The following is a 27,580-nucleotide window of genomic DNA, read 5'->3' on the forward strand; positions in this document are numbered from 1 at the left end:
AGCATTTGTGATTTCTTAGGTAGACTACAAGCAGAGCTGCAATCATCTTTACAGCATTGATCCTTTTGTTCTTTCCTATAACTTTTAGCTCATCCAATTGACTTCACACCAACACAGTTTGGCTTCTGTGGCCAGGTAGTTAACATCTTACCAGCACTAATCTTTAAGAACAGAGTTCAACTGTACCTCATTAGATTAACATTACACAAAGAAAATATAACAAACAACTTGAAGCTTGTTTTATTTACAATGTTATTACAATATCCAAAAGTTCATTTTATTGCTATAAAACTAAGTTTCCCAATTCTAACACTGCAAATGATCATTAAACTGTTCCAGCAAACTTTCTATGTCCCATGGAAACATGGATATGATCCAATTGTCCCAGCCAAATCAGATTTTTGTGCACACCAGATGTGATGTTTTATGCTCTTTTGGGGAACAAAATGGCGTAATCCCTGAATCTCCAGTACTGCTCTTCAAGATGCTAAAACCAGGTCTATACTAGACCCAGAAGAGCAACTTAAGGTACGTAACTCCAGCTACATAAATGTAACTGGAGTCAACATACCTTATGCCAAGCGTGGCACCATCTGCGCACAGCAGGAGGTTGATGGGAACAAACACTCCCATTGGCTTCCTTGGTGTCAACTGGGGGGTGCCCTCAGCGTTTGATTTTAGCAGGTCCTTAGTAGATCTGCTACACTGAACACCGGACGGTTGATCTCCAGCATGGCAAGTGGTGATATGGTCAAGGACTCAGTTTCTAGCCCTCTTTTATGTACCACCATGAGATGCAATTCTTCACTCTCTCCTACAACAGCTTAAGCCTCTAGTCTCTGAATGACTTTACTAATTCCATGGGATCTCCATTGGCTGGTCTTTGGAAAATAACAACAGCTGTTCGGCAGGAAGGACAATGTCTCAAATTCCTGGTCAGAAGCAAATGAGTTTCAATTTACTGAGAGGATATTTATTTTTTACAATAGCAAGTGCTCAACCTATGTGCTTATATAGCTCTGCAATTTAAAAAATACAATAATATTCACATTGACATAATGACAGTCAATAAAGACTTTCAAATCCACAAAAACTGAAGACTAAGATCCTTCCTCCTCATTTCCATCCTCTCAGAAAAAGCATAAGGAAATAGAAATGCATCATGCTCTGATGGTCAAGACAGACAACTCTGTTAAACTAGACAACTCTGACAACTCCACTCCCAGGATAACATATGAGGTAGTTTCTAAAGTACTGAGGAGACAAACCCAAATGTACTCGGTTCACACACATTAATTCTAATGAGTTGCATAAACTGGTCATATTTTACTGGATTAAAAAGTTGGATCCTATAATGGTTTTAGTGTACATTAATCATACTTTGATGTTAGAACCTCATTTTTTTTAACTCGGGGAGAGTGAAAACAAAAGTATATGTTTTTTTCCACAGTAAACTTTGACTAAACCCTTCTTTCATCCAAAATGCTTATCTCCCTTAATGCAAACAATTCAAGGAAAAAGACAAAAGATTCAGTTCTCTGAACAGTCTCTAAGTTGTACATCAATGGGAGATACAAGATCACAAACGTGTTGTGGACTGTCAAAAGGGGAAGGCTCTGAAAGGAACAGTACTGGCCAGGATGGGAGTATGGAGCAAACACCATTATCAAATGAAAAACCTCAATCTCTCTTGGTATTGCATGTGAGTTGTTCTCTGGACAAACCAAACCAACCAACCTACCCTGTGCACAAAGTCAAAGAAGACATGTTAGAACCCTGCCAGCAATAGTCATGTTTAAACACATTTGTAATTTACCATGATTTGACTTCCTGTGTAGACAGAGTCTAAAACAAAAACTTCGTGTTTTTTTAAATTTACTACTCTCAAGATTTTAATCCTCAAAAAGTAAAATAAAAAGACAATCTACCAAAGAGGGTGAAAATGATATATTCAGTCTATATTTAATTCATGAATAATTCAGAAAACTCAAAACTTTGGTTCATTACATTAGAATGAGCAGAACTGAATTTCTGAAAAAATGCATTAAAATATTACATTGGCAGTAAACAGTTATGATACCGTAAGGCTCATCTTAATGTTCACATTTATCACTATAGAAATGTCTTTTTTTCAGATGCCTTTCTTGAGCTGTAGAAGATTTGTGGCCAAATTATTTATAACAGATGAGACTGAACAATCAGATGACCTTCAGCACAGTACAAAAACTATTATCTCCGTTTAAAATATGTAACCAGTGGTTCAATGAGGTGCGGTATCTCATTTACAATGTGATTCTGGTCTGTTAAACTGTTATGCCACAATCATTATACAGACGAATGTGCTGCTTACTCATGATAATTCCCTACACAAAATATTGTTTCTTGGAGTACCATACTCTGAATTTTAATTACACAGCTATCACTCTGCATAGTTGAGTAATTTATTGCCTACTCTTTCAGTAAATATTATATGAAACCTTCTAAAGTGCAATAATTTCAGGTCAAAGTTTGAAAACATGCTTTGCATTAGTTCTAATTAAAAACAACAGGCCCTTACCCCCCAAACAATTTTAGTTAGGAGCCAGAAAACTGATCAACTGAAATATTGGCAGAGAGTGTTATCTTGCAATAACTGGCAGTTGCTTCATAACCGGAGCTCACAATTACCTTGTAAGCACTTTCATTTTGTAGCAACAATCTTAAAAAAAATACCCTCTACAAAAAGCAAATATATGAGGCCAGTTAAAAATAAACTCAGATCTGATGCCAACAAACCACAGCAGAGTGCTGCAAGATCCAAGGATAACTTTACTAGTGAGAGTTTGACAAAATTACTGTTCCAAGTCCAGTTGAAAGGTTGGAAACAATATCCGCAAACTGTATCCACCCTTACACTGTGCGCTGTAAAGGAAATGGCATAGTCAGTTTCATTTTGATCCTTCTTGTAAACTGACAAAGGAAATAATCTGCCAATTCAAAGAAAAATACTGTTGCTTCTGATAAAAAGCAGTGCACAAAATATACACTCCAGACTAGATCAAATGACATCATTTGGAAATTAATTAACAAGTGCTAAAAACCTCTATGCTGTGCATTTCTTTATGTGCAACAGATACAAGTCCCACTTCCTAAAATTAAACAGCTAAAACTCCCCGTTTCCAAACATGTCTTGAAATAAAATAAGATCAGCAAAATTATGCAAAATTCCCTTCTAGGAGATGAAATGTAAACTGAAACCACTTACAGAAAGGAACAGGCTGCCAACGTAATCTGATTCTACGACGACTGTAAACATGTTGTACTTTTGGAACGTGAAATGATTCACATTACCACGGACACCGTCAGAGAAATACAGCAACGTGATTAGGTATTCTGCATGTGTTAAAAATCAGACAGATGACCTGCTGCAACAAATACCAGATCAGTACTTGCCTACACCAACTGTTTTGACGACAAGCACTTATTAAACAACAAGTTTCAGGTCCTACGATCTGAACACCAGAACTGATCTTGTGCCAAGAACAACAACTTTGAAAAGTGCTGCTTTTTAAAAAACTGTTTATACAAAGTCAAATAAGTAAGTAATACTGAAAGAAAGTACAAAAATAAAAGCAGCAGAAGTAACAAATAGTGTATATACATTTGTAAACAAAGATTTTTTTTGTATTTATTTATTCATTCTTTCTGGAGACGGGACTGTGTGAGATGTTTCTTAGTAATTAACAGGAGAAACTGGAGCTCCCTTGGAACATCTTTTATTTATGGAACGATATAGATGTTTTGCCAAGATAACTGCATAGCAGACAGTAGATAACATGTCTGGAAAATTGCCACAAAATTACTGTAAAGAATCAAAATCCTTTTTAAAATAAAATGATAAGGAAAACTTGAGCTCAGTATATATTTTCCAGGATTGCCTGGTGTGGAAGTATCTGTAAAGAAAAACTCAGGTGACTAAAGTAATAGGGCATGCATCCCAAGACATCAGTCAGGGACAGTGCCTTCTCTGATTGGAAAGCAGGTAGCACATCAAGGTCGCTAATGGAAAGAAATAAAGTACACCTCAGCATTGTGCTAGGAGGCACTGCACTTCTTACTAGCTTTTTATTAAATATAAAAATGAAGCTGTACCAAGCAGGGATCAGTTAAAAATCCTGCAGCATTTACTGCAAGAATAGAGATGTTCTGGCCAAGTGACAGTTCCTGTAGTCTCAATTGGATAAGGTGGTATTCAATTACAGGCCAACTGTCATGATGCACCTGTTATAAACAGTTATGTTTCATCCCAGAGTTGGATTCATTTCAGTGGTAGGTGAGATGATTCTTAAACAGTGAATGCAAAAACTATGGGCATATTTATTACCATGAAGATTACACAGAACTATTGCAGACATTCACTAAAGGTTCTATTAATTAAAAAAGAAGTAAATTAACAAAAGATTTGTCTGAAGATTGTGGACTACCTAGTCCCTTTTTCCTCCTATTTTATTATGTTAATAGTAAAACACCATGACTCATCAAACCTTACTCTTACACAAGGTCAAATTTAATTACAAGTTTTTCTTGCAGGGCTTTTTTGGCAGGAATCAGGGAAATTGCATACTTTTTCCTCTTGGAATTCTGGGAGGTATTTTTATTGACAAACTATTGTTCGTTGAGCAGCAATAACATTAGTGATGTAGGTCTAGGTATAAGGGAAGAGTAGTTTTTAATAACATGAAATACCAAATCTTTTGTTGTTGGGTCAACCTTTTACTATTCATATAAGGAATTTTATTATTGTTATTTAGTCAAACTAAAAAGACCAGAGATGATGAAAGTACAACACTAAAAATAACCAACAATGTGTCAAAAACAAAATGAAAAAAACAAAGACAAGGGCAACTCATGTAATGACAGAAATATTGCTTCAAATCAATGTGCTTAATTATGCTGTCTGTAAAATGGGACTGCTTGTGCTTGTTTACTACTTTTGGCAAGTGGTTTGATCTCTCAAGATGAAAGTGCAAAGCATTGTTAACAAGACCATTTGAAAAACAAGCAAACACACAGAAAAAGGGTGAATGATTTTCATGGGTGGCAATGTAAGACACTCAGCTAGTGAGCCAGAAGACTTAGGCTATGTCTACACTGCCGAGTCTTGTACAAGGACATATGCAAATGAGGCACAGTGATGAATATCACCATGCCTCATTTGCATACTTAATGAGACACCATTTTTGTGCAAAAAAATGCGTCTTGCGCAAGAGCCGTTCTGCCTGAAAATAAGTGGCAGAACAGCTTTTGCGCAAGAGGGGATTTTTGCACAAGAAGGAGCAGTGTAGACTCCTTCTTGCGCAAAAGCCCCTTGTGCAAAATAGTGACTCATTAAGTATGCAAATGAGGCATGGCAATATTCATTGCCGCACCTCATTTGCATATGTTCTTGCGCAAGACTGGGCAGTGTGGATGTAGGCTTAGCTTTGTTATGAAGGGTATTTGCCATATGATGGTGTAGCAGTCACTTAGCTTTTGTTTTCTCATCTTTGATATGAAGCTAATACTTATTTACTTCCGCAGAAAAGGGAATGTGAAGTTTAATTAGGAAGAGGTTACTTACCTGTAACTTCAGGTTCATCTAAATACATCCCTGTTCAGGTCACAGGGGATTATGGGACTTTTCTCTCATAAGGTATGCCTACAATACAATCAAAGGTGCGAGGACAACATGGGTTGGTGTACCCACACTACTTAACTTTAGCTAATACTGCTAAATTTGGTGAAGATGCCTTATCATGGGCTTCAGCATGGGCTTTACAAATACTCTGAGGACTGTGGCTACATACTTGCATTGCTAGCCTCTACTGATGGCCATGCCATCAGGTCTTCTCTAGTATTTTTTACTGTGCTAGCTAAATGAAAGCTAGCACAGCTATATCAACCTTTGTGCTTGAAATCACACATCTGATGAACATAAGAACGGCCATAATGGGTCAGGCTAAAGGTCCATCTAGCCTAGTATCTTGTCTTCCAACAGTGGCCAATGCCAGATGCCTTAAAGGGAGTGAACAGAACAGGGAATAATCAAGCAACACCTCTCCTGTCACCCATTCCCAGCCTTTGACAGAGGCTAAGGATACCATTCCTACCCATCCTGGCTAATAGCCATTGATGGACCTAACCTCCATGAATTTATCTAGTTCTTCCTTGAACCCTGTTAAAGTCCTGTTCTTCACAACCTCCACTGGTAAGGAGTTCCACAGGCTGACCGTGCGCTGTGTGAAGGAAAACTTCCTTTTGTTTGTTTTAAACCTGCTACCTATTAATTTCATTGATGACCCCTAGTTCTTACGTTATGGAAACAAGTAAACAACTTTTCCTTATTCACTTTTTCTAGACCAGTCCTGATTTTATAGACCTCTATCATATAACCCCTTCGTCTCCTCTTTTCTAAGCTGAAAAGTTCCAGTCTTTTTAATCTCTCTTTATATAGGACCATTCCAAACCCTTAATAATTTTTGTTGCTCTTTTCTGACCCTTTTCCAAGCCAATATATCTTTTTTTAAATGAGGCAACCACATCTGTTCACAGTATTCAAGATGTGGGCGTACTGTGGTTTTATATAGAGGAAATAAGATATTCGCCATCTCATTCTCTATCGCCTTTTTAATGATTCCTAACATTCTATTTGCTTTTTTGACTTCCGCTGCACATTTTCAGAGAACTATCCACAATGACTCCAAGATCTCTCTTGAGTAGTTATAGCTAAAGTAGTAGTAAATTGTATGTATATTTGGATTTATTTTTTTTCTAATGTGCCTTATTTTACATTTATCAACATTAAATTTCATTTGCCATTTTGTTGCCCAATCACTTAGTTCGGTGAGATCTTTTTGAATCTCTTCACAATCTGCTTTGGTCTTAACTATCTTGAGCAGTTTAGTATCATCTGTAAATTATGCCACTTCACTGTTAACCCCTTTCTCCAGATCATTTAAAAATAGGTTGAAAAGGACTGATCCCTTAGAGGACACCACTAGTTACCTCTCTCCATTCAGAAAACTTGCCATTTATTCCTACCTTTTGTTTCCTGTCTTAACCAGTTATCAATCCATGAGAGGACCTTCCCTCTTATCCCATGACAACTTACTTTACTAAAGAGCCTTGGTGACAGACCTTGTCAAAGGCTTTGTGGAAATTTAAATACACTATATCCACTGGATCCCCCTTGTCCACATGTTTGTTGACCCCCTAAAAGAACTCTACTAGCTTAGTAAGGCATGATTTCCCTTTACAGAAACCATGTTGATTTTTACCCATCAAATTATATTCATCTATATATCTGACATTTTTATTCTTTATTATAGTTTCAACTAATTTGCCGGGTACTGATGCCAGTCTGTAACTGCCAGGATCACCTTTAGAGCCCTTTTTAAATACTGGCATCCCATTAGCTATACTCCAGTCATTATGTACAGAAGCTGATTTAAAAGATAGGTTACAAACCACAGTTAATAGTTAATTTCACACTTGAGTTCTTTCAGAACTCTTGGGTGAATGTTATCTGGTCCCAGTGATTTGTTACTGTTGAAGTTTATCAATTTGTTCCAAAACCTCCTCTAACAATGCCTCAATCTGGGACAATTCCTCATATTGGTCACCTAAAAAGAATGGCTCAGGTTTGGGAATCTCCCTAACATCCTCGGCCATGAAGACTGAAGCAAAGAATTTATTTAGTTTCTCCACAATGACCTTATTGTCTTTCACAGGAATTTATGGAAGGCAGAAGGGAGGATTATTGACTTTTTCCCATGTTTTTTGGGGCAGGAACTATTTCTGTTTTGTATTTAGAACCTAGAATATTCTACATGCTTCTACAAAAAGAATAATAAAATATAAAAAGGAACCAAATGGTTTCTTCTGTTTGTTTTTCTTATAACACTGGATGACTGGAGAACTAACAGGATTATGATATTTCAAATACTAAAAAGTGAAATTTGAGAATAGAAAAGGGAAATTTTTTAATTTTAACATCTGCTTGATTCTAACACCTGCTGAAAAATTTAGGTAAAAGTTGAATTTAAATATGGAATATCAACTGGGCCTTTTTCTGATTTGAGATTGCAATTAATCTCATTTTAAAGGTATTAAATTAGGGATGTTAAAAAGCATATAATTTGTTACTTGCAGTCAACAAAAATTTTGTCGCCTACACGATTAATCAATAAGGACTGGCACTGCAAGCACTCAGTCCCAACTTGAGTTATTGCACAGTAGCAACAGTGGTATATTGCAGGACCCAGTGCGAGCCAGGACTGAACCAGGCTGCCTGCTTGCTGTCTCCTAAAATACTTTTCCTGCAGAGCTGCAGCAGGGGTAGTTTCCAGGACCAGGTGCCAGGCTTCCAGCCCGCCCACTAAAACATTTGCTCGCCGGGAGGAGGAGATGGGGGCGAGGAGGGCTGCGTGTAGCCAGTACCTTTAATTCATAAGCATTTGCTTATCGGTTAATCGGTTAACTGACTACACTATTACATCCCTATATTGAATATGTTATTTTTACAATCTAGTACATATTTGAGAGAGTTTGTCCATGAGTGAGCAAGTCTGTTTGTCTGTCTGGTTGTTCAAGAACTCCTCCAAAAGCATAAGAACTAGGACCCCAAATTTGGTATTCAGCTTCCTCTGATCATAACTTCAAGTGAGGTAAGGGTTTGATTGTGCTGGGGAATAAAACCATACAAACCAAGACAGAAAGACTGAATCACCAGGCAGGTTGAAGAGGCTGGCTGGGGACGCGCCCCTCCCATCTGAGACTGCCCCAGCCCAAGCCTCCTACCTCCTATGTACCTTTTAGGGAGGAGGAAGGGCTGCAGCTCCCACTCCCATTCATAAGGGAACATTGCTGGCTGTTCCCCTTTGTCAGTGTGAGGAGAAAGTGCACAGTTTGTGCCATTCTTCTATCTGGCTGGGGAGCTGCAGGCAGAAAACCAACTTGCACCTGCCCCAACTGTGAGACATGCAGCCCCGCCCCCAGCTGTGCCCGCTGGAACTATGGTGACCATGGAGAGGTGCTTCTGATCTGGCCCCAAATTGCTGCAGTAAAGAGGACTGGGACAGTTCTCTCTCACAGGGACAACCTGCATACTGAACCCCTCGTCCCCAACCCCATTCCAGAGCAATGATTTAAATGAAGAAAAACAAAAAATAATTAAATTAAGGATCGAGCAACACCAGGTGAATCTTCTAATCTACTATAGGGATGTAAAAGGTTAATTGGTTACCCAGTGAGCATGTGCCTTATTGGTATGCTTTAACCGGTGGAGCCAGAGAAGCCACCCATTCATAGCGTGGTGGACTTGGACCAGTCTGACCTGGCCTGGCCTGACCTGGTCAAAGCAGCCCCCCACCTGCAGGGTTTTACATCCCTAGTCGACAATATATTTTAGAGAGTTTGTCTGTCTGTGTGTGTCGACCCATCTGTGAGTCCATTTGTTCAAGAACTCCTCCTAAACAATAAGACCTAGGACCACCAAATTTGGTATGCAGCTTCCTCTTATCATAACTTAAAGCAAGGCCAGGGTTTGGTTATGGCAGGACAATGGGCTGTGCATGGAATATGATTGTTTTGCATCTAAGGGAGAGGTGTGATAGCGGAGAGAGTTATACTCACAAATGTCCACATGGGAGCAGCAGCTGGCCAGCAGCATGACCTTTCATCAGCCTGGGGAGCAGCCACCCACTGCTCTGGGCCAGCCACAGGGAGCAGCTGGTGGGGGGGGGAAGAGAGGAGAGGGGCGCTGCATGGCCCCCATTGCTCTAGGCTAGCCCCGCAGAGAAGCCACAAAGTGGCCTTCATGACCACTCCCACCCCAGGCCAGCCCCAGGGAGAAGCCAGTAGGTGGGCAGCATGGTCCCACCCCTGCCCTGAGCAACACCAGGTAAGTCTTCTAGCATAATATAAAGCAAAGGACCACTAAGCCGCTGTCTTCTCGGAAATTCTGTGTCACATACAAAGTAATCTGTTTTGAGTTACTTCACTTACATTATAAAATATTGAGTTATTGAGACTAGTTTTAAGAGAGGATTGTAACCTTCATGAAAACTGTTATCTAAGGAAAATGATGACAATGAGATTCTGTGTTAGTGCCTTTAAGAATATGCCTTCTTTGAAAAATGAAAATCTGTATATTTCTACATATCTGTGCTAGCTTCAATCTATCTTATGCAGGTAACAATAATAATGAATAGGCATCTTCTTGGGGTAACAGCCGGAATACAAGCCTCTGGAGACTTTAGGTGTCCACTCGGGTTGCTAGCCAAGACTATCATGGGCAGAGAGAGGTGCATCCTGGAGGTGAATGCCTGGCTGCGAGGATGGTGTAGCCAGGAGGGCTTCGGCTTCCTTGACCACAGGGTGTGCTTCCAGGAAGGACTGCTTGGCAGAGATGGAGTTCACCTTTCCAGGAGTGGGAAGGCCTTGTTTGGACACAGACCGGCTAACCTTGTGAGGAGGGCTTTAAACTAGGTTCGACGGGGACAGGTGAGCAAAGCCCACAGGTAAGTGCTGAATGTGCGGGACTGGGAGATGGGTTGGAAATGGGGGGAACTACGGACTATAATGGCAAGGAGAAAGGAGTCAGGGCACAACAGTATCAAATCAGTATCTTAGATGCCTATATACAAATGTGAGAAGTATGGGTAATAAGCAGGAAGAACTGGAATTCCTAACAAATAAATACAACTATGACATCATTGGTATTACAGAAACCTGGTGGGATGGGACGCATGATTGGAATGTTGGTATGGAAGGGTACGGCTTGCTCAGGAAGGACAGACAGGGAAAAAAGGGAGGAGGGATTGCCTTGTATATTAAAAATGTACACACTTGGACTGAAGTGGAGATGAACGTAGGAGATAGCTGTGTAGAGCGTCTCTGGGTTAAGCTAAAAGGGGTAAAAAATGAGGGTGATGTCATGCTAGGAGTCTACTACAGGCCACCTCGCCAGGTGGAAGAGGTGGATGAGGCCTTTTTTAAACAACTAACAATACTATCCAAAGCCCAAGATTTGGTGGTGATGGGGGACTTCAACTATCCAGACATATGTTGGGAAACTAACACAGCGGGGCACAGGCTATCCAATAAGTTTCTGGACTGCATTGGAGACAACTTTCTGTTTCAGAAGGTTGAAAAAGCTACCAGAGGAGAAGCTGTTCTGGATTTGATTTTAACAAATAGGGAGGAACTAGTTGAGAACTTGAAAGTGGAGGACAGTATGGGGGACAGTGATCATGAAATAATAGAGTTCATTATCTTAAGGAAAGGTAGAAGGGAGACCAGCACAATTGAGGTAATGGATTTCAGGAAGGCAGATTTTGATAAGCTCAGAGAACTTGTAGGTAAGGCCCCATGGGAAGCAAGACTGAAGGGAAAAACAACTGAGGAGAGTTGGAAGTATTTCAAAGGGACGTTGTTAAGGGCCCAAAAGCAAACAATTCCGCTGTGTAGGAAAGATAGAAAATACGGCAAAAGACCAGCTTGGCTTAACAAGGAGATCTTGCATGATCTCAAAATAAAAAAGGAGTCCTATAAAAAATGGAAACTAGGACAAATAACAAAGGATGAATATAGGTAAGCAACACAGGAATGCAGGGGCAAGATTAGAAAGGCAAAGGCACAAAATGAGATCAAACTAGCTACAGGCCTAAAGGGAAACAAGAAGACCTTTTATAAATACATTAGAAGCAAAAGGAAGACCAAGGACAGGGTAGGCCCACTGCTCAGTGAGGAAGGAGAAGCAGTAACATGAAACTTGGAAATTGCGGAGATGCTCAATGACTTCTTTGTTTCGGTCTTCACCGAGAAGTCTGGAGGTGTGCCTAACATAGTGAATACAAGCAGAGAGAGGGTAAGTTTAGAAGATAGGATACACAAAGAACAAGTTAAAAATCACTTAGGAAAGTTAGATATCAGCAAGTCACCAGGTCCTGATGAAATGCATCCTAGGATACTCAAGGAGCTGATAGAGGAGGTATCTGAGCCTTTAGCTATGATCTCTGAAAAATCATGGAAGACAGGGGAGATTCCAGAAGACTGGAAAAGGGCAAATATTGTGCCCATCTATAAAAAGGGGAATAAGAACAACCCAGGAAACTACAGACTGGTCAGTTTAACGTCTGTCCCAGGGAAGATAATGGAGCAGGTAATTAAGGAAATCAAACACTTGGATGGTAATAAAGTGATAGGGAATAGCCAGCATGGGTTTGTGAAGAACAAGTCATGCCAAACTAATCTGATAGCTTTCTTTGATAGGATAACGAGCCTTGTGGATAAGGGAGAAGCGGTGGATGTCATATACCTAGATTTTAGTAAGGCATTTGATATGGTCTCGCATGATATTCTTATTGATAAACTAGGCAAATATAACTTAGATAGGGCCACGAAAAGGTGGGTGCATAATTGGCTGGATAACCGTAGTCAGAGAGTTGTTGTTAATGGTGCTAAATCCTGCTGGAAAGGGATAACAAGTGGAGTTCCGCAAGAGTCTGTTTTGGAACCCGTACTGTTCAATATCTTCATCAATGATGTAGATATTGGGATAGAGAGTACGCTTATTAAGTTTACAGATGATACCAAACTGGGTGGGGTTGCAACTTCTTTGGAGGATAGGGACATAATTCAAAATGACCTTAGCAAGTTAGAGAAATGGTCAGAGGTAAACAGGATGAAGTTTAATAAAGAGAAATGCAAAGTGCTCCACTTAGGAAGGAACAATCAGTTCCACACATACAAGATGGGAAGCGACTGTCTAGGAAGGAGCATGGCGGAAAGGGATCTAGGGGTCACAGTGGACCACAAGTTGAATATGAGTCAACAGTGTGATGCTGCTGCAAAAAAAGCAAATATGATTCTAGGTTGTATCAACAGGTGTGTTGTAAGCAAAACTCGTGAAGTCATTCTGCCGCTCTACTCTGCACTAGTTAGGCCTCAGCTGGAGTACTGTGTCCAGTTCTGGGCGCCACATTTCAAGAAAGATGTGGAGAAATTGGAAAGGGTACAGAGAAGAGCGACAAGAATGATTAAAGGTCTAGAGAACATGACCTATGAAGCCAGGCTTCATGAACTGGGCTTGTTTAGTTTGGAAAAAAGAAGATTAAGGGGGGACATGATAGCGGTTTTCAAATATCTAAAAGGGTGTCACAAGGAGGAAGGAGAAAATTTGTTCCTCTTGGTTTCTGAGGACAGGACAAGAAGTAATGGGCTTAAAGTGCAGCAAGGGAGGTTTAGATTGGACATTAGGAAAAAATTCCTAGCTGTCAGGGTGGTCAAATATTGGAATAAATTGCCCAGGGAGGTGGTAGAATCTCCCTCTCTGGAGATATTTAAGAACAGGTTAGATAGACATCTGTCAGGGATGGTGTAGACAGAGCTTGGTCCTGCCTTGAGGACGGGGGGCTGGACTCGATGACCTCTTGAGGTCCCTTCCAGTCCTATGATTCTATGTCTACACTACTATTACCTGTGCTAGCTAAACTAAAGTTAACATGGACATGTCTTTTCATGCTACACACACATACCTTCACTTACTGTGAAGACGTACTCTGAGGATATGTCTAGATTGCAGGCTTCTTTCGGAAGAAGCTTTTCTGGAAGAGATCTTCCGAAAAACTTGTTCAGCAAGAGAACGTCTGCACTGCCAAAGTGCATCGAAAAAACAATCTGCTTTTTTGAAAGACAGCATCCACACTGAATGGATGCTATCTTGCAATTAAACTGTGATTACTATGGACGGAGTGGCCAGTAGGGCACCTGTGCTTTTTCCTCTTTCCTCATCTACCAAAAGAACTCTTTCTTCCACGTCCACACATGTCTTTTCCCAAAAGAGCTCTTTCGGAAAAAGGCTTCTTCCTCATAGAAAGAGGATTACCAATGCCAAAAAAACTCGGTTCTTTCGATTTTCTTTCTAAAGAACGCGATTGCAGTGTGGACGTAATTGAAGTTTTTTCAGAAAAACGGCTATTTTTCTGAAAAAAAACCTCTGTAGTGTAGACATACCCTGAGAGGCACAGCACAAACTCACAACTAGAGGGAAAAAGGAAATATGTAGCTGTAAGCCACCCTTGCACCCTTCTAATTGTAGGCAGTTCTGGCAACTGAACCAGTACCCAGTCCACCTTAAAAGTCTCAGAGGGGTAGCTATGCTAGTCGATAACTAAAAAAAACAACTTAACAAATGGTCCTGTAGCATCTTAGAGACTAACTAAAAATATAGATAATATCATGAGCTTTTGTGGGCACAACCCACTTCTTTTATCTGAAGAGCTGGGTTGTGCTCACAAAAGCTCATGATACTATCTATATTTTTTGGTTAGTCTCTAAGGTGCTTCAGGTCCTTTCATTTTTTTTTTAAGTTTTCCAATACACCTTACACAGCCCTGGGAAGTCTGAGTTTCTTAACCCATCTACTATTGTGGAGCTGCACATACAGCTCTCTCTGTTTTATGTGGTAAACTTAAAAAACAACAAATAGTCTGGTAGCACTTTATAGACTAACAGAACACATAGATGGTATCATGAGTTTTGGTGTGTTACCATGGGTTTTGAATATGTATGGTGATGTGGTGGTAAATACAAAACGAAGTCACAAATGGGTTCCATTTTAGGTGAGAGACAAAGGTTAGGGATTCCTGCCTAATCTACGCCTTGCACTCGTCACTAGTATCTGCACCCCATCCTAACAGTGTGCACATGACACTCTAAGGCTATGCACACCACCTGTTATGCACTTGGCACCTAAGATCTGCACACCACCTAGGTAACCAATGTGCACACGTCACCAAAGAAGTGCACTCAGCCCTCCTCAGGTTTTCCTGCCTTAGAGGCAATAAAACCCCTTGGTTCTGAGAGGTTCGGGTTGGTTCTTCCCTTGTGGACGTACTTACTGGATCATGTGGAATTGGCTTGTTGTCTTGTCTGTTTACCCAAGTCTGTTTTGTCTGATATGAGTGTGTGTGAGGTTGATTAATTTGTATCACCATCGGGATTATGGCAGTAAGTGTTAGTTAGCTGGATATTTCTGTGGGCCACCTGCGCATGGTGTATTCCCATGTTGAGGTAATTAAGCTAGGAATAGCGATGGCTAGACCATCCTCGCTATCGCTTTTGGGATTACGTGAGTGTGCTGAATAGTCGCTTCCCGTGACTCCTGTGTGTGACTGCCACCTGAGGAGCCGAGGATCCTAAGATGGACCGGTGTCCTAAGGCCTGGTGACTGAGTTCGAGGGATCTCCTCACTGTTCCTCCATTGCGGCTTTCCATTAGCCAAAGTGTAGAGGTCGTGAGCAATGGCTACATTATCAACTGACTGATTATAAAGTATATTCCTATTGTTTAAGGGACTTTTCTATCTCCTTTCTTTTCGGGGTTAGGGTGGTTCACCAGTTACCTGTCACTTTCTGTGTATGCTATCTAAATTGTTACAATATACAGTTTGGACCCAAATTGAGAATCTGTCTATTCTTTCAAAACTCCACCGGTGATTAGATACGGATTTCTCGGGCATATCTCGCTTCTGAAACAGGGACGATATAATAACTAGATAGTCAGTGAGCCTAGGTCATCTCAATTAGATCAAATTAATCATTGCAGTGTTCCCTGTGCAACATGTGGGCACAGCTCATGATGCCCACAAAAGCTCATCTACATGTTTTGTTAGTCTTTAAAGTGCTACCAGACTATTTGTTGTTTTTTAAGTTTATCCGGTACAGACTAACTCAGCTACCCCATGAAACTTTTGTTTTATGTGGGTGTATCCACCTATATGTCCTACCTGTATTGTCCTGGGGATGTCACATGGGCCACAGCTGTGTGCTGACTGGACTACAAGCAGCCCTCAGGGCACAGGTTGAGAATCACCGGTCTGAGTTACAGAAATCTCTCTTGAGCGGCAGCATTGTTCAGACTCTCCAAGATGCAATGATCTGTGATCTTACATGGCCCCTACACCAGAACTTGAGAGGGAGTTCTTAAAAAAACAGCCTGCAACTCTCTTCCTCAGTTTTTTTCTTTGGGAATTCTCCATGATTATATCAATGGCTTAGAGAGATCAGCTACCTGGCATAAAGAAGCCAGAGCAGGGGATGAAGACCTAATCTTAGATATTTCCTCAAGAGGTCTTGCTATTATAGTACCGATTCTTTTTCAGGCATTTTTCCCAATGAATTTCATGGCATCAGGTATGGCATTTGTATGACTCCTTACTGAAAAGATAGTTTTTCTGTTCTCAAGGATTGCAGCCTTTCTGCAGGCATTCTACTTAAACTCTGCAGACTTCTGTAGCGCTGGAGATCTTTGTCTTTATACTTGTAGATACATACTGGCATCTTTCCCCATTCAGCAAGAAGTTGTTTTAACTGTTACACTGATCAGAACCAAAGCTGACAGGATTGAAGCATATGTACACAACTGAAACATTCCAGACCTCTTCATTCTAATGCCACTCTTTCAAGTCAGTGGAGGGCAAACAGGAGAGACACCCGAACAATTTAGGTCCAAATCTGCAAAATACCCTTCAGAGTCTAGATTTTTTAAAAATCTAGCTCAATTACTTATGAAAGAGGCATTTTAAAGCAGACAAAACAGTGCCGTGAACTCCCCCTACTGGAGCTATGTAAACAATCAACCTCAAATACCATATCCTGAACTACTGTATTCTGATAGTGTTGGGTACAAAGTAGTAAACAAGAGAGCTGATATAGGATATGCATTTCCTCATCAAGTAATATAGAAGGGTCTTAATCCTTAGGTCCTTGCTATGTTTTCACTCTAGTATTATTAAGGCAAGCTCACAATGCCTTCAATGGATGTTCGCTGCATCAGAACAGAGAACTGAGCAAGCACTTTGGCATTTTCCCCAAAGCAAACAGAAAATTTTAACCATATATTTGGGCAATTTCAAAGATGCTTATGTGGAGAGTTTCTATGCCTCTATAAAATATCAATTGTTACATTTGGCAAAATTCCTGGAGTAGTGCAAGTCATGTCTGGTAGCTCAAACATTACATTCTGGGGACTTTATTTTTGTATTCTACAATGATATCAGAAATCCCAGACAGGATCAAGGCCCCATTATCTCAGGTGTTCTACAAATGACATAGGCCAATGCTGTTCTGTTATTACATTAGTTTGTGGATTTTTTTCCGCCTCATAAGTGTTCAGTTACTATACTGCTAAAAAATAAAAGAGGTCAGTCAGACCCTGCTGCAATACAATTTTTTGTGGGGAAGTAGCAGTGGCCAGGTCCCAATACTGGAACACATTTGTAGACTGCAAAGAGGTGCTTAATGACTTATTTGTTTCGGTTTTCATCAAGAAGGTTGGTGGGGATTGGATGCTTACAATAATAAATGCTGAAGAAAAGAAAGTAAGGTTCAGAAAGTAAAATAGGAAAAGAACAAATTAAAAATGTCTTGAAAAAGCTAGATGTCTTCAAGTCACCAGGACCTGATGAAAGGCATCCTAGAACATTGAAGGAGCTGATTCAAGAGGCATCAAAGCCATTAGCTATCATCTTGGAAAAGCCATGGAAGAAAGGAGTAATTCCAGAAGACTGGAAAAGGGAAAATATAGTTCTTGTCTATAAAGAGGGAAAGAAGGAACCCAGGAAACCACAGACCAGTCAGTTTAACTTCTGTACCAGGGAAGATAATGGAGCAAATAACTAAGTAATCCATCTGCAAGCATCTGGAAGATAAAGTGATAACTAACAGTCAGCAAGGATTTGTAAAGAACAAATCTTGTCAAACCAACCTAAATAGCTTTCTTTGAGAGGATAACAAGCCCTGTGGATAGGGGGCAAGCAGTAGATATGGTATACCTAGACTTTAGTAAAGCATTTGATACAGTCATGCATGACCTTCTTATCAATAAATTATGGAAATTCAACGTAGATGGGACTTCTACAAAGTGGGTACATAATTGGTTGGATAACTGTTCTCAGAGAGTAGTTATCAATGGTTCATAGTCATGCTGGAAGGGCATAACCAGTGGGGTTCCACCGGACCAGTTTTGGGACTGGATCTGTTCAATATCTTCATCAACAATTTAGATATTGGCATAGAGAGTATGCTTATAAAGTTTGCAGATGATACCAAGCTGGGAGGATCTGAAAGTGCTTTGGAGGACAGGTTTATAATTCAAAATGATCTGGACATCCTGGAGAAATGATCTAAGGTCAATAGGATGAAGTTCAGTAAGGACAAATGCAAAGTACTCCACTTAGAGAGGAACAATCAGTTTCATACATAAAAATGGGAAATGACTGTCTAGGAAGGAGTACTTCAGAAAGGAATTTAGAGAGTCATAGTGGACCACAAGCTAAATATGAGCAAACACAATGATATTGTTGCAAAAAAAAAAGGCAAATATGCTGGGATGCATAAACAGGAGTGTTGTAAGAAAGACTCAAGAAGTCAGTCATCTGCTCTACACTGAGCTGATTAGGCTTCAACTGGAGTATTGTGGTTAGTTCTGGACATCACATTTCAAGAAAAATGTGGACAAATTGGATAAAGTCCAGAGAAGAGCAACAAAAACTATTAGAAATCTAGAACACGACTTATGAGAGAGGACTGAAAGAATGAGTGTGTTTAGTTTGGAAAAGAGAAGACTGAGAGGTGATATATCATCAGCTTTCAAGTACCTAAAATGCCGTGACAACGTGGGGAGGGGGGATATTCTCCTTAACCTTTGATGACAGAACAATAAAAAAGAGGCTTAAATTGCAGCAAGGGAGGTTTAGGTTGGACATTAAGAAAAATTTCCTGTCAGGCTGGTTAAACATTGGAATAAATTGCCCAGGGGCACTGTGGAATCTCTATCACTGGAGATATTTAAGAGCAGGTTAGATAAACATCTATTGGGGTGATTCTAGATGGTGCTTGGTCCTGCTGTGAGTGCAGGAGACTGGAATTGATGACCTTTCAAGGTCCCTTCCAGTTCTATGATTCTATGACTAGCAGCAGAAGGAAGCATTGCAAAACAGATATTTTTCATCCAATGAAACATATTTGAGCAGGTAAATTCAAAACTTATTAGATACCGATTATGGAATATGCAAGTTCCAGATCTGTTAATCAGCTACAAATCATTTATGGCTTGGAGAAGGAGCTCCAAAAGAGCTCAATAGAACTGCAAACACCAGAGGTGTACTGACCTGATTTCTGACCTACTTAGGCATAAAACATCATCTTGGATGTGTCTCAACTGATCAGAACACAAATCTACCAAACTTATAGAATCAGAGACTAATTCCCTATTTCAGTATGAAAAAAGGAATTTGTTAATGATCCAGGGTCTTGTTTTACTTTGAAATAATCTTCTGGCAGAAATGGAGATGATGAAAGTTCTCCTTGATAATAAAAGAGTAGGTCTGAACTGCAGGCTAAACACAACTTACCCGCCTTCTGTCCACACACAAATATCTCAGTTTTGGCTCCAACACAGGATCCTGGAGAGTTGAAGGTTTCAAGTCTGAGTGAAGCTAGGACCTAGGATTCAAATCCGATTCCTTTACAGTATAGATGAAACCCCTCGATCTGAGATTCACCTAAAGGATCCCATAAACCCACGAGTTAACTTCCTTTGTCCAATCTATTCCAATAACCTCCAGTCAAATCCTAGGAAATTAAAGCAAAACTTGGTGCAATGCAGGAGCTTGTAATCGGTTTTTAACCCTTCCATTATCTTCTAAACACCAAGCAGCAAACATACCATCAGAGAATCTTCTGTGTTTGCAATGGAGACTGAACAGAAGAAGCCTTTTGCAAAGTGTACTGTTTCATAGTGATTGGAGCACATCCAGATTCTGGTAAACTACTGATGCAAGGCCAGAAAACACACTGGACTCTGGTAAAAACACCAGAAACAACCATGTATAACTGCAAACAGCTTAGAAACTGGCAGTGCTGCAAATTTACTGGCCACTGCAGGGAGTGGATTAAGCTACCAGAACTGCACCTTGTGCAACTCACTGACATCGTGACCATTTGATGATGGGTTTGACTGGGTTCTAAGCATTGCAGCAACCACAGAGCCAACAGAGGTGCATGATGAGCAGATCAGCTGAGATGGTGACCTGCTGGTCCCCGGATCCCACATGGGCACTGATGGGAAGCAATCAGTAGGAGATGAACGAGGACACTTAAGTGACTCTGTTGATGAAACTGGTCCCACAGGAGCTTTGAAGCAGGAGTAGCACATCTTGGGCAATACTTGAAGGAGCTGTTTGATGCCCTTCCCCAAGAAACAGCCTGCCACAGATAGTACACATGAAAAGGACAGAAGCTAGCCCTGAGCCCGGTAAGTTTCTGCCTCCATTTTAAAGTGTATTAATATAATAATGGGAGGGATTTCTGTTTTATAAACCAATGCAAACATTATTGGAAGCCCTAGCTAGCAGCATGTATTTGCTAATGGAGTATTGTGTGGTACGCATGGCTTAGCACCCCCCACCACATATAGTTTAAAATGGTTACCCGGAACCACAAGCCATAAAAATGCCTTGAAAGTGAATCTTTACTTGAGAAATCACCGATTTTTGCTAGGGCATTCTGTTTATTAAAAACAATAACCTTACATTGCTATACCTGAAAATATGCAGCTCTGTAACTACTCCATGGTGTAACAAGCTGCCCAGAAAGAGAAAACGGGATGGAAAGGGAGAAAGAAGGTGAAAATGCTTCCCATTTACAAATCTAGTTCATTTCAGTTACAAGTAGTCAATGCAGTTCATAAGTGACAAAATCGTTTGTGTCAAATTTGACAGAGGTTAAAATTTTTCCTCCCACAAATGTAGTGGAAGAAGATGATCGCTGTAGAGTTGTGTTTGCATGCAGCCATAATAGATTAGGCCACTCAAAAGCTAACAAGTCATTCTGTTGATTCCCTTGTGAATTCTAACCCAATCTTGGGTGCTCATAGCTGCAAACCATTCCTGAAACAGGAAGTCCAGTTAGGAAGTCACATTTCCAGGGATGGTAGCTGACCAGCCCACAACACACAGATGTGCTGTTCAGTCACTATACATACTTGGGTTGCGTATACTGCAAGCTTCCCACCAGCAGCTTGAATAACATCTCCCTTTGCCAGCTGAGCACGACAACAACTTTTATGTCCTCCAAAATGTAGAAGTGCTGAAATGACAGAAAAAGCTTTTGTAGCACGGCCACTAACAGTATCTCCCTCCTCAACCCAAGTACTTCTACAATTTCTAGGAAACACAAAGCAGCTTAACATTTTTAACTTAACATGCTTTCTGGAGTTCTTTTGCTACGATTAACCCAAGGATGTCTAGGGAGCATCTGTAATCATAACATATGGAGGTGCCATTTGGAAGAGTAACAATTTATGTCCTTGAAATTCCACAAGGATTTTTACTGCACTCCTGCATTGAGCTATTGAGACAGTAGCCCTCCATTTCTTGTTTTATTACAGAACCCTTGAACTCTACTGCTATAAGTTCACAGCTCACCCACACTGCAGCAGAAGCCTGAGTCACTGCATCTTCATGGATCACTCCAAAAGCAAGTGTTTCTGTGATGAATTTATGGCTGAAGTTCTGACCAGAGCAAACAAGCAGGCCCAGCACCAAAAACAGAGGGACTTACGGCTAGAAGAAAGGCAGGGCAAGAGGCCAGCAAGAAGGCTCAGTCTGGCTGAATAGCTTCAGGAGAGGGTTTCAACATAGCAGCAGGCACTTGCTTCGCAGTTTCTGGAACAGGAAAGGCAGCTAAAGGAGGAAGAAACAGCTCAGCAGAGAGAACTGCCTGCATGGCTGATATCAACAACGGCCACAAGAAAAGAGGCTCCTGCTGCATCACCCATGCCATGGCCTGAGTTCCTTGTGTGGCACTGTGGTACTCAGGAACACCTTGGAAAACTCCATGCAATCAGGCCCCCACGAGTGGCTGGGCAGGATAGCTTTGCTCCACGTAGCCCTCGATATTGATCTCTTGTCCTATGATTGCCTCCATCCCTCACCCCAGCACCAAATGAGCAGTAAACATAGAAAGAAGAATGGGAGGGCCAGGAAACATGCAATGGTAGGGGCTTCTGTCTCATACAGGGTTTCACTGCACTTGCTTATACTTTCTGGTTTTGTTTTTAAGGTTCTGTTGTTACTGATGTTTTGGTGTGGCAATGGTAGCTGGCCTGCCTGAGAAAGGGTTAATGTACTTCTCTAATCCAATTTATAAATAACAATTTCTATTTTGTCAGGAAAGTTGATTGCTATCCCTGAGTCACATCATACAATGTCTATTTGTAATAATAAAGGTAAATACATGAGATGGGACAAATAGGTAGGTACGTAAACACTGTTCATCACTACAGTTGTCTATTATCAACCCATACTTCAATCACCTCCTTACATCAATACTGTGAATCAGTCCCCACTGACTTTGATATGTGGTCATGGCATTCGTAAATACACCAAATGGCAATCAAGCCCCATTTGCTCCCGAGCACTGAAACTCACCCCCCCCACCACACACAATCAACGAAGTCCATTTCCCACTTCCAGCACATTCATAAAGGTACAATTCTCCTTCTTCCATTGGGCCATGGAAAGCATCCTTGATTTCTGTGATCTGGGTGCATTATGCTCTAGCTGTGACAGGTGCACTTTCTGTCTGAGTGTACTAGTTCAATGGACCCTGGCTGTCATAGGTCCATTAAGAAGGAAATGGCTTCACAAAGATCATGAAAAACACAGCAAACAACAATAAGGCAGACAGCACTGATGACCTTGGCATGCAAATGGGTCTGCAGACATCTCCAATGGGATTTCAATCCGCCTAAATAAAGCACGTTCAACCACCATTATACATATGCTCAAAGTGCAATTTAAACATCTTTTGCCAGGTTCTTTGAAATCAGAATACAGTTTCATAAACCAAGGCAAAAGGGGGTACACGCAGGATCATCCAAAATAATGGGGAGGAAAGTAACTCCTTTTATGACAATGTCATTTGGAGGGAATAGCGACCCAGCCCGGATACAGAATTCTTTAACAGTGGAAAAACTCTGGTATCATGAACTTTCCAAGTACAGCTATGCTGACACACAAATTTACCTCTGGGATCCACAAAGGCCTGCAGAACAATGGTGCAGTACTCTTTGTGATTCATGTATTCCAGTGTCCCTTCAGGGCACAAACTACGGGCACACAAGTCAGCCCACCTGGGCTATGTCTAGACTGCAGGCTTCTTTCGAAAGAGCCTCTTTCGAAAGATCGCGTCTAGACTGCAGGAGGATCTTTCGAAAGAGAAATCCGCTTTTTCGAAAGAGAGCACCCAGCGAGTCTGGATGCTCTCTTTCGAAGACGGTCTCTTTACATTGAAGAACGCCTTCTTTCGAAAGAGGAACTTTCGAAAGAAGGCGTTCTTCCTCGTGAAACGAGGTTTACCGCCATCGAAAGAAAAGCCGCGTTCTTTCGAAATAATTTCGAAAGAACGCGGCTTGAGTCTGGACGCAGGGGAAGTTCTTTCGAAAAAAGGCTACTTTTTTCGAAAGAACCCCTGAGTCTGGACACGGCCCTGCAGTTCGGAAACCCTATTTTCTCAAAGCCCACAGTTACTTTAGGAGTATCTTTGATGCCTTCCACTTTGGGGTAAACCACACAGCTGAGTCTCTCGGAGATTTCCATCACCACTTTGCCTACCATTGATTTTCCAACACAAAAGTGATTGGCAGTGCACCTTTAGCAGCCACTTTTAAGTCTGCATGTCTGTGTCCTCCTCCTTCTCCATTAAAAACTGTCAGGTGCCCTTGGTGGGTCAGGAAACACCACCAAAATGTCCACCAGCATCTCATAAAAGCTCTGCCTGTTTCCTGACACAGGAGTGAAATCACAAGCAAGCTGTGATAGATGGGAGCTCACAGACCAAAATGACTGCTTGCTGGAATGTGTTGGCAGGCTGTTCAAACTTCCTGTAAAGTGCATTTGGACAGTCAAGTTTTCTCAGAGTGAAACATGATCAAAGGGCTAGAGCGGCCATGATTCAGGAGGATGCAAAAGCGTCTTGGCTATAGTCGGTTTGACATGGATCTACATTCTACTTTGCGGAAACCAGCATCCTAGGTTTGAGCCTAGGTTAGATCATTCTTAGTATATGCTTAAAAATCAGTGTAAATGTTCAAGCCCTGGGTTGTGTAACCCAGAATCAGGTGACTTGACTTATGTTACAGCGCAGAACTACCAAAAAGGTATGTCTTTGAACCAATTAAGCACCTGCAGCTGATGTGGTCTTGTGGGGCTTCGTGAGAGGCTTCCTGCCTCCAAACATCTACACAGCAATGTTACAGACTTTTAGCCCAAATGTTGAGTGCCGGAGTGAGCTGTCTTGGACCAGCCACTGGTCTTTTATTCCAGTGTAGACATAACTACTAGTGACTGTTCGTCCAGTGGCCTCTTTCTCTTTGGGACACAGGGAGCTCTGTCTTTATGATTCTGATATCTGGCCAGATCCCTATATAGTTTTCCCCTTCCAAAGTAAAGTCCCACTCAGCAACCTGTCTGTATACGTTTTCAGGTGGTATTCTCTTCTGACTCCAGGTCCTGAGATACTCGAATATACTTGATGTCAGAAACAAAGTACTGATGCCCATATCTAGACCCTTGATGCCTTATCATAGATATGGACAATTTTTAAAACTGGAGTATATTAGCCTCTGACTAAAGGCTGCAGAGATAACAAGTAGTGAGGCTCTGCTTGAGAATCAGTAGATACTGGAGTAACCTCAATCTGAGCCTCAGAAGAGGTTTATGACATTTGACAAATGACACTGTATCTGCTTTGATGTCAACCTAGATGTTCACATCCACTTGATTTTTTAATACCTTCAGATACCTAGAAAGTACAAAAGATGACAAACTGTAGTCTAAGTTTTCTCCAACTTTAGTCTGGAGGAAGATCTCTCTTTTTAATATGCTTTTATACAGGTATCTAACACAGTGAGGCTCTACTCCTTGACAGGGTCCTTCAGTGCTCCTTTAGGCAGATAAATCCTTGCTGTTAACAAGAGAAACTCTCCTAAACATTTTACAAAATAAAAATTTTTAGAAAGGTAAGATTAAACTGAGCATAAAGTTTTCTTACTATAAACATGTTTTAACGTTATTTGCACTTTAATAAGTTTGGATGTTAGGAGGCTGTTCAAATTTTCTTCCCAGACTCGCACCATTCCAGATCAGGACCCCACTGCACCAGACACTATACAAACACCTATGAAAAAAAACTATTACTGTTCTGAATAGCTTACAAATGAGAGTGCCAATTCTGCAAACACTGAGGCATACAAGAAGTATCATTGAGTTTAACGGTATTGCCGAAGTGCTTCCAGGATTATAGATTCTAAACTGATGAAGGGTAGAGGTTTTTTCTGTGATATTGAAGCAACAGATTTTTTTAATGCTAAAGAAACTCAACAATCTCCTTTCATAGGACTAGAAGAGATCCTGAAACATTTTTAAAAGGAAATTTAATGGAAAGAATTCACATGAATTATACATTAATTTGTAATGCACTAGGCAAAGATTGGAAAAGGTATAGTTTCCACAGAAATAGCTCTGCCACACACAGCACAGTCTAGGTTTCTAGGTTTGCTAATGTATACCTCAAATATATGCATTACTTTTTAAATTAATTAAATGGGTGTCAAATATAGCGAAGGTACATACACAACAAAGCAGAGTGAGATGCACCTGATGATCTTGGGCTGGAAGTCCGGCTGGGAGCAGTACCTGCTGTTCTTTTTCAGCGCTAGATGGGTGACGATGTCGTCTTAAAGCTAATGAAAGCTTTTTGTTGGAAATAGATTTACTTATCTATTTTATAATCTCATGACTGCAGTGTGATGAATATACAATGTGTGACAAAACTCCTACTTAAACTCCATGCGTCCTGCACTTCCTGGTGGATTTGCTTGCTTCAGAGGCTTACAGAAGCCTCCACTTTTAGCACTGCACTTAGAGCGTTAAGTTTGCTGTTTACTGAGCTCTTTTCATCATTGGCCAGAGTGTGATATAATGGGAGAACAGTCTCCACAGTCTTTTCCCCGAGTGGAAATGCATGTTGGGGGAACCCAGACCCACCTTCTACTCTTGATTCCAGCCCATGGCCCTGTAATAGCAGCTGCCTATGAAAGTCCCCAACACCTGCTATAAGACAGCTCGGGCTACTTCCCCAGCACCTTTCTTCTCTCTACTTCCTGCTCCTAGTGTCCAATTGTTGTCTTTTTTCCTCTGGACTCCCAGCAGCGCTTTCCTACGTCCTCTCAGTGTACATACACCAACTGTAGGCAAGCTCCTTTTATAGCCAGTCTCAACTGGTTTTCCTTAATTAACACCAGGTGTCCTAATCAGCTCAGACTGGCCTGACTCTGCAGGCTTGGTCAAATATCCCCAGGTGTTCAACTGTCCCTGATTGCGTCTGTTGGCTCTAAACCAGCCCCTCCCTGTTACTCTGGGAGCAGGGATCTTCTCAGTCTGAGGCTTAATATCTCCCCTCCTCTACTGTTTTATAACCTTCTGATCTGACCCAGTCACAAATGGAAAAGTTCAACAAGAAGGTAATGATAATACAATGTAAGTTACTCTCTTACAGTGGATCAGACAGTAAGATACCCATGATAAAATAAAAATCCACATCCTACAGCATGTACTTGCAAGACCAAAAATGATCTTTCCAATTTAGCATAACTGAAACTAGTCCTTTGATCTGTGATAATATTATTTTTAAGTGTATCAATTACAAACATAAGTAATATAACATCAATCACCCGATATCTTGTACCATAAATGCTGATAATGAAAATAAGGCAATGGTCTTTCACAATTAAAACCGTCACATAGTAAACACGATGCAGTAAATTTAAAAGAATGACCAACTTTCTAGATAGCTACTTTCAACATTTAGATCACAATCTGACTTAAGAATATTGATTCAAAGATTTCTGAAAGGAAAGAAGAGCAAAACTTTCATCCCGCTATCGGCGTCCCCATCCAGAATTGGCTTCATTTTAAAGAAATGAAAGTTGAGAGACAGAATGAAAAAATAAAGGTTGCCAAAGCACTTCTGTACCATAGCTATATTATGGCCGGTTATTTTGGCATGTCTAAGGAAGATTATCCATTATTCTGAGATATCACAGCAGAAGAACATGCTATCATATATTTACATACACACACACATGGAGACATATTCAAAAACTCCTGACTTTACTACTTCTCAATGGCACCTTAAATGACGGTATTACTTGCAGAGCCAACATATTCCACCACAGGATTTATCACTTGCCATTGTATTTAAGAATCTAAACTTTCAAGTAAAAAAAAGTTATTACTTACGGTTAACCAAAAAACAAAAACAACTTGTGAAAAACAATCAATTGTAAACCACTATATTCCTTAGTATTCAGTACAACAGCCCTAAGAGAATTGGACAACATTTCAGTGAAGTTAACTCTGAGGCGTAATGACAACAATTTCAATCTTAACACTTTTCTCACTCCTGATAATTTTAGCAGAAACATGTAACTGTGA

General features: G+C 40.7%; 1 protein-coding gene across 7 annotated transcripts in view; it reads right to left on the reverse strand.

Moving 5' to 3' along the window:
• Positions 1 to 27,580, reverse strand: part of ATXN7L1 (ataxin 7 like 1) — a 203,467-nt gene that overhangs the window by 88,351 nt on the left and 87,536 nt on the right. Inside the window, exon 1 of one of the 7 annotated variants that reach the window (XM_075910168.1) lies at positions 21,067 to 21,170. The exons of 5 other annotated variants lie outside the window; for them this stretch is intronic. The gene's annotated coding sequence lies outside the window, so the exon portion shown is untranslated. Of the gene's footprint in view, positions 1 to 3,244; positions 3,520 to 21,066; positions 21,171 to 27,580 lie in introns of those variants that run through there. One more of the 7 variants, XM_075910090.2, reaches the window with a different exon arrangement.

This window comes from Pelodiscus sinensis, chromosome 1, assembly GCF_052426305.1.
Source record: "Pelodiscus sinensis isolate ZL-2025 chromosome 1, ASM5242630v1, whole genome shotgun sequence".
Lineage (NCBI taxonomy): Eukaryota > Metazoa > Chordata > Testudines > Trionychidae > Pelodiscus > Pelodiscus sinensis.